The 7,771-nt window shown below is 37.1% G+C and overlaps 1 long non-coding RNA gene across 1 annotated transcript; it reads left to right on the forward strand.

Moving 5' to 3' along the window:
* The first annotated feature begins 2,579 nt into the window (after positions 1–2,579).
* Positions 2,580–6,611, forward strand: LOC111331466 (uncharacterized). The gene is made up of 3 exons (XR_002694930.2): positions 2,580–2,859; positions 3,039–3,149; positions 6,386–6,611. It is a non-coding gene; the product is annotated as an uncharacterized LOC111331466 (long non-coding RNA).
* Positions 6,612–7,771: the final 1,160 nt, after the last annotated feature.

Raw genomic sequence — 7,771 nt, forward strand, 5'->3', positions numbered from 1 at the left:
GAAATAAAAAAAAAAAAACAATCACGAGCGGCTACATGGGTCAAAATTAATACCCAATCAATTTGAGATTTGTAATGGTTTTTTTTGGCTTTTCGACACGTGGCACGTGGCGTGATGTTGATTTCACAGTTGTTTTGTCTAAAATTCAAAAATCCATTCCTTAGAACCCAGCGTGGCTGTTTATAACTCTCAATGCGAGTGAACTGAGCCTTCATACAGTCGACGTGATTTAATTCTGTTTTAACTATTTTATCAATCAATTAATCCTGTACACCCTTAGAGCGACTGGAATTTAAATTCTCCCTACCATATCATCCCTGAATCACACCACGAGAATAAAGGAAATGATCTCTGACTGAAGAAGCGTTTATTGTTAAATAAATTCTGCTTGGCAGCATCTCAGGAAATGTATAAAAAACAGCATGGAAAGAAATGATCACTAACGCAAGAAGCTCTTGATCGTTAAACAAATTCTCCTCGTAAGTTTGCTAGGAAATATGGAGAACAGAATGGAGAATATGCATCCTGATGTCAGGGTCCATCCAGGGAATAACTTCCAGGTCGTGACTCTCCAAGAAGTATTTCCTGTCAGCCGAGTAAGCGACCGTGTTAAGCCTGTTGATTTTGTAACAGTGGGGTATTGAGGTATTTAAATATTTGTTTAATGGAAAATTCTTTAAGTAAATGCTCCTGTCAACGCGTTACCTTGATTGTGCGATTGCGGTAAAATATTTTTAATCCCAAAGTGTTTATGCAACATGGCAGTTTCGCGGAAGTTGTTCGGACGGATTCCACGAAAATCGAGGCTTTGCTGTACGAAGAATAAATATCATTATGACCATTGATCATTGTATATGTTTACTTAACACCTTTATCTGAAAAAAAGGTGTTCCTTTCCATTTCGAGAAGATAAGAGAAAATTTTGGCATTTCTGTGGAAAAGAGGATAAAAAAACTGTCATCTGTAAAAATAATTAAAAAGGATTATGAAAGCGAAACGAAATCATTCTCGGGGAGTGGCACTTACTGTCGTCCGTGGAGTATTCCATTTCCGATGTTTAATTTTTCTTTAAGACTTAAATTGCGGTTGCTGACACAAGTTCTTATCATATCACTTGTTCCGTTTCAGCACTAGAGGAAGTAATTTGAACTTTTCACCAGTAATTATTGTAACAAAAGATATATTTATATGAGCACGATCCTTCGCAGTAAAGCACTATTTGAGCAATAGTGAAAATCAGACCTGAAAAAAATTTCAGGCCTATACGGGATTCGAACCACTGACCTCTGCGATACTAGTGCAGCGCTCTACCAATTGAGCTAACAAGCCAACTGGGAGCAGGCCATCAAATTAATTCGACATAAACCCGTAGATGATAAATTAAACAACAACAAACATATGAAACATGTGTGTGAACTGCGGTTATGAGACGTATATGAGCACGATCCTTCGCAGTAAAGCACTATTTGAGCAATAGTGAAAATCAGACCTGAAAAAAATTTCAGGCCTGATTTTCACTATTGCTCAAATAGTGCTTTACTGCGAAGGATCGTGCTCATATACGTCTCATAACCGCAGTTCACACATATGTTTCATATGTTTGTTGTTGTTTAAAAGATATATTACGTAACTACCAGAGTTATCTTCCAGCTCCGAGTTAGCATGTGCTTATTATGCAAATTTTTGAATAAAGCAGAATCGCTCTTTGAACCGACGAAAGTTTGATTGTGATAGTATTTGGATCTATGATCCCACGAAACAAAGATCGGATTTAGGTGGGAGAGAAATGAAGGGTAATATAACATTGTCTAACAGTTCGATTCAATTAAAATTTAACATTGACCTGAAAAAAATTGTGACATCGTCACCTCATTTGGAGGAATGGTATATCAGAACATAGTTATGTAAAGAGCTGTGAATAGTCCATTTAATTTTTTTGCACATGTTTTTTTTTTTTTTAGATGGAAATGTACGGTTTTATAGTTGGTATGAAACCAGTAATTGGCTTCTTAACAGATATTCTTTTCGAACAGACCTTGGCTAATTTGAAATTTGGTTAACGCTACTCCAAGAACGACTAAGCTAATAATATCTGAAAAACTAGTAAATGAATATTACGTCCCTGTTCAAATTGTTTGCGGAATTTTGCACAATCTCTAAGTTTCACTTTCGTATAACGCATAGCACTACCATATTAGGTCATGAATATCAATCTACCGTAGTTTTAGCACCAGTCATACATACTCATAATAATTTTCCTCAATATCGTTCGGCAGTGCCAGACAACTTATGATATTTGGAGCTTTTTATATCATTTGACGTTCCGAGTTATTTATGGTGTGCGGCAGTCTAAAGCTTATATCACGGTCACTATTGATGTAGCAAAGCAAAACATATGAAACACATAGGAACACCATAGTTAAAGTCCTGCCATTTGGCTAATATAAAAAGATGCCCTCATAAACATTTCAGGACAAAGTCAGTGATATCCAGCTATGATTCTACCCCTGTCGGATCGTATGTGTCAATTAAAAGAGTATGTTTCTTGAGCTATTAAGACCTGAAAACCGCAATAGATGTTGACCAAATGGGATGGTTTTCCAAAGAACCACTAAGTGATTAACTTTCAAAAACTCAGCGACTCCTTATTGCTGGGCTTACTTCGGTTACCCGTTTTTAGCTCGAAGCGACTTCGAGTATCGCTACTCTTTCTTTACGAGACGCTAGTCAATCTGAGGTCCCTTTCCCCTAATATTATCTCAAATTTCTCTAAAAGTTTGCCGATACCCATTCATACTCGTGAGAAGAGAGAAATGCTGCAAGAGCCAACTTCTTCGCTGAACACAGTACATCAGCCCGGTAAGAACTCAAACCGGATGTCTCAATCCAAAGTTTCGCGCGCTACCCGCTAGAGCGCCGTTTCATTACATTTAACATAATGTAACATAAATGCTTAGACCTGACCGATCTTTAGCAGAATAAGTTTTGCTATTAGTTGTCAATATAGCCGCACTGACTAGAATTGAATTATCTTGTAGAAGACAGCATGTGTCCATAAATTATTCTTGATAATTGGGAGGCAGGTCGATGTAAAGTTCAACGCGGAACTTACGTCTGTCAATAGTTGGATTGACCGTGCGGCTTATCAGGTAATAATATAACTATAATCAGATATCATGATCAGTCATTGTTGTGCGTCACCAGGCAACCTAAAATAAAACGTTTCGGGCGACGTGTTGGATAAAGAAACTTCCAGTCAACGAGGAGATTTTGCATCCTTGTTGCCGACCATACCGTAAATATTGCTCGCATACGCATAAAAGAAAATATTTTGTAAGTTTTTCCTTGTAGAATTTCCCCAGCAGAGTTGTTACGTGTTGAAAGTTAGACATTTTACTGAGGTTCTTAAACCTTAAAAGGTCATTTTCATTCTAGCTCTTAAAGCTAATACATGTACCGAAACTCATTATCTGTGAACTTTTCACCTGATTGAAAAATTAAAGTTATGCTCCCCCAAAAGTGCTGCAATTGCATTTCGACTAAACCCTTTAACAACTCCAGCTTGCCGCTTTACCCGTTACGTAACCGTATTTTAAATCTTACCCATTTTCTTAAGTTTCACAAAGCTAAAGAGCTTCTAGAAATTTACTGCATGAATTTCCACTTTGCATTGAGGTGTGTTTAAACTTTCAAGCATTTGCAATCTGTGTGGTAAATTGAATTCAGAAATGCTTGACGTTTTGGTTTTTGGAGAGATTCTCGCATCTAATTTTAAACTTTTATGTGATACTTCTGGTACTAAACTATCAATTTATGGGAAAGCTAATTAACAATAGGTATTTCTGTAACTTTGAGACCTCGAGGCCGCCATATTAAGCACCGGGTCATTAATGGCGATATATTACGAATCGGCGTCACCGATCAGCTCATCCATTGAAATAGAGAGATGTAAATCTTAATAGTGTTATTTCTGTATCAAGCTTCAATCAAACTGCCATTTTCTTGACTCATCGACTGGATGTTTTTTATTAATTTTTTTTTTATCATTTAGCTCGGGAAATCCATTTAGGGTAGTGTCAAAGGTAACCTCATGAAAACATCTCCGAGACACGTACGTTTTGTAAAGCCTTGCGGTATATTAGCGCAATCGATGAAGTTACCTTTTATCGGTTTTTTCTTGTCCTCAGCTCAAAATTACCAAAACCGAACACTTTACGACAACCAAGCTTAGGGCAGAATTTAAAAAAATATTTTGGGTCATCAAGTATCTCGTAAAGGCCTCAAGAGTAAAAGGATCAGTTAAAATTATCATGACGGGATCTTTTTATTTGGAACTGGGAAATAATCATCTCTTTGACATAAGGCCGTATTTGCTTTTAGTTGACCCTTTTGATAGAACATTGCCTAACCCCAGCACGTTTTATTCCTCGCCAGATTCACAAGATATTTTTAATTAAAAGAAAATCAAGATTTTTCTCCGAAAGTACTTTCTCATTTATAATTTTATTTTCCGAGTTAGGCTATTACTGAAATAGTCGGAAGTGCAGAACATTCAATATTAATATTGACATGCGTGGATCATGTGCATCGTTGCTTCAAAGCCTATATATACATTTATAAAACAATACAATTACGTTGTCAAGCACCTCTCGTGGAAAAAACACTTCGTTACTCATCTATAGTAAAGAGCTCTTTTTGAATAAATATGACCGACGAAATCCACCAAAATTGACCGAAAATTTTTGACATGAAATATTTGAGGCCTCGTCTAGGTTCATTGCTAATTACGCCTTCGGTAAAAGTCGCCATTAATCATATGGTATACCAATATGAAACTCTCTTAAACTCACTTGAATTGTTTTCACAATACTGGTTTGAACAAATACGTGAACAAAGTGGCGTGTTTTTTTTTCTTTCTATTTTCAACAATTTCAACTATTTTAAAAAGCGTTTGCAAGTCTCGAGACTTATTTAATCTGAAGACCATAGAATTTGTCTGGTTCCGAGATGTTAGAGGGAAGACGATGGATTATGCGGCCAAGTAACTAAAATAAAAGAACCGTTTCTAAAAATAAAGCTCTTCAGTATAATTTTGTAATTACTGTTGTAATCATTAACAGAAGCACAGAGTTATGATTAAATGTTGTAGAGGACAAATTCATGTGAATCCACAAATGAGAGAGAGTATTTTTGACAATATTACAAATCAAGGTTTACCAAATGCTCTCAATTTATAGCCGAGTTCCCCATTCTCGATAAGGTTTTACCTTACAATTTCTAAGGCCTGATCAAATCGCAAAAGCTGCTACTTATAATACCAAAACTAAGAATATTGTCAAGATCTTTACAGTAAATTTCTCTTAGGGACGGGATATTTTTAAAACCGTTAAACTGGCACTAGTTAGGTGTGAAGAGCCTTTAGTTTTTAAATGAGTTTAAGCACTCGCTCACCTGCTTTTGTTATCCTGTTGAGTGCGCGCCTTCCTGTGACGATATGTCACCGATGCCACCATCTGTGTTCCTGCTCCCTGTTTTAAAGGAAATATCGGGCGGTGTACAATTACTAAGCCAAGAGCAGATACCTGATGGCCGGGACATCGAGGCACCTTGATGATATAACTTCTAAAAAGTTGTGCGGGTGATCCAGGAATAGTTATAATGAAAGATAATTGAGTTTTTGCGAATCAACAATTAAGCCTCCCAAGTAAGAGAGTGTAAAAGGCGAATTTGGTTACGCTAAATTTTTTTGCCATAAATGGGATGCCATATTCGATTTAGGTAAACCATAGTTAGTAGAATGGAGACGCCATTTTGTTTAGCTGTGTGCAGGGTCGTGATCACGTGACGACGCAAAAACCATAACAAAGAGTTGTTTCTCTGAAGTTTGCCGGGTTTCATAACCAGTTCCCCTCTACTAACTATGGGTAAACTAGTACATCGGGGATTGGCGCGCATTTTTAAGACATAAGTACAAGATTAAAAGAATGAAAAAGAGGCCACGAGAGAAGAGTGGAGACGAGTTGTAAATTAAATAGAATATGATGGTGTCGTGAAAAATATTGTGAAAGTCAATGGCGGGTCTGTGCACATAAATATCATATCCAGTAAGGCTTACTCAATTATTGCCTAGACAGTGAGAGAGGGAAAAGAGAGAGCGAATACACTTTCGAGCAGACGACATGTTGGCGAGAAGTGTTCTCCTATACTAGGTGTAAGCACCAATAAAACTTAAAGGAAAGTTTTTGGATTACTTTTAAATCTTTTTCCTGCCAACTTAAGTCTTTATCGAATTAGACTTCATAAAACAATCCCTGACATTTAACAATCTCCATACCATCCGTGGGTGTCAAATAAATTTATGTAATTCTTTTTTTCTCTGTAACAGACAAACTGACGTCTGCATCTATGGTGGCACTGAGACGGATCTGAAACACTGTTTGGTAGAATTCATTTACAGATGTTGGCTGACACTTAAAGATATTTGTATATTTTACTGATTTTGGATTGTTTGACCCTTTTAAACGTTTTTAAGTGTTTGAAATATTTTAATCTCATGTATTTTAATCACGTAGTATATTGTTTTGTCACGATAAAATTTACCTGACCCCCTTGAGGTTTGTAATATTTTTAAGCCCCTCTCTCTATGTTGGCGGCAGTTGATCCCCCCTTCCATCTCCACTGAAAACTCTTGCACCCCGCCCCCACCCCCCTCAAATCCTTCTAAATAAACAATGACTGGTCTCTAAGTGGGCTCTAAACAGGTATGAGTGAACAAACGTGATCTGTACTGTGGCGTCCTCCTGCTTCCATCATGCATAAAATAAAACATTGGAACGTTTTTAACTAAGTTCGTTTACCTACCCATGCTTGAGATTTTTGTATTTGCTTCCAGAGATTAAACGGATATTTCCAGCATGTACGGTGATTGGTGCGTGAAATGAATCCAGGTTTAGCCCACTCGTCCTGCGCTAACATTCGACTGTGGATTACAGCTGGAGTTAAGTGCTTAATCCCGCTAACAAAGCAAATGTTTTGTTCTACTAATCGCCATGGCACGTCCAAATAAAGCGTGCTTAACTATATCTGTTTTGAATTGTCCCTTAATACAGAGCCTATAATTTCAGGTCGGACTCCGAGGTGTGAATTCATCCGGTGTCCATTCCCTCAACTCACGCATCGTCATATTACAATTAAAAATAGACACAACATTTCCTGGCATTTCACACCAAACTCATGTCTTTACGTGGTAATACCCAGCGAAATGGAAACACCATGATGCACAAGAGGCTACGTTTGATAGATTAGCGCGAACTAATTTATGTAACTTTATCTACTACGTCCCTTCTTTCATATATCGCTGCATTACACTGCTCAAAATAACGCAATATTTCTTAGAATGTTATTTGTCTTCCGAACACCGTAGACATGGAAATTAAACTTATTATCTGTGGTAAATACCTTGGTGTTTGATATCGGGTCATGAGTGCGCTCCGTAAAGAGTTCCCTTATATGTGCATAATTTTGTGAAAGTGGCTTATAAAAAACATCGATGCTCTCTTCTTTTTTATAATACCAAAACAGGTCTGAAACAATCTCTTTCCCGAAAAATAAGAAAATACATCAAGTTGCATTTATTTCATTCCAAATTGAGAAGTGTCCAAGCGTCGAATTTTTGCGGATGTGCATAGGGTTTTTTTGTTTTGTTTTTGTCTTTTTTTTGTTTTTGAGGTTTGCCGTTTCTGACGATCTCTCGTCCTGAATCAATCCCTAT

The sequence above is a fragment of the Stylophora pistillata genome, chromosome 12 (genome assembly GCF_964205215.1).
Source record: "Stylophora pistillata chromosome 12, jaStyPist1.2, whole genome shotgun sequence".
NCBI lineage: Eukaryota > Metazoa > Cnidaria > Anthozoa > Scleractinia > Pocilloporidae > Stylophora > Stylophora pistillata.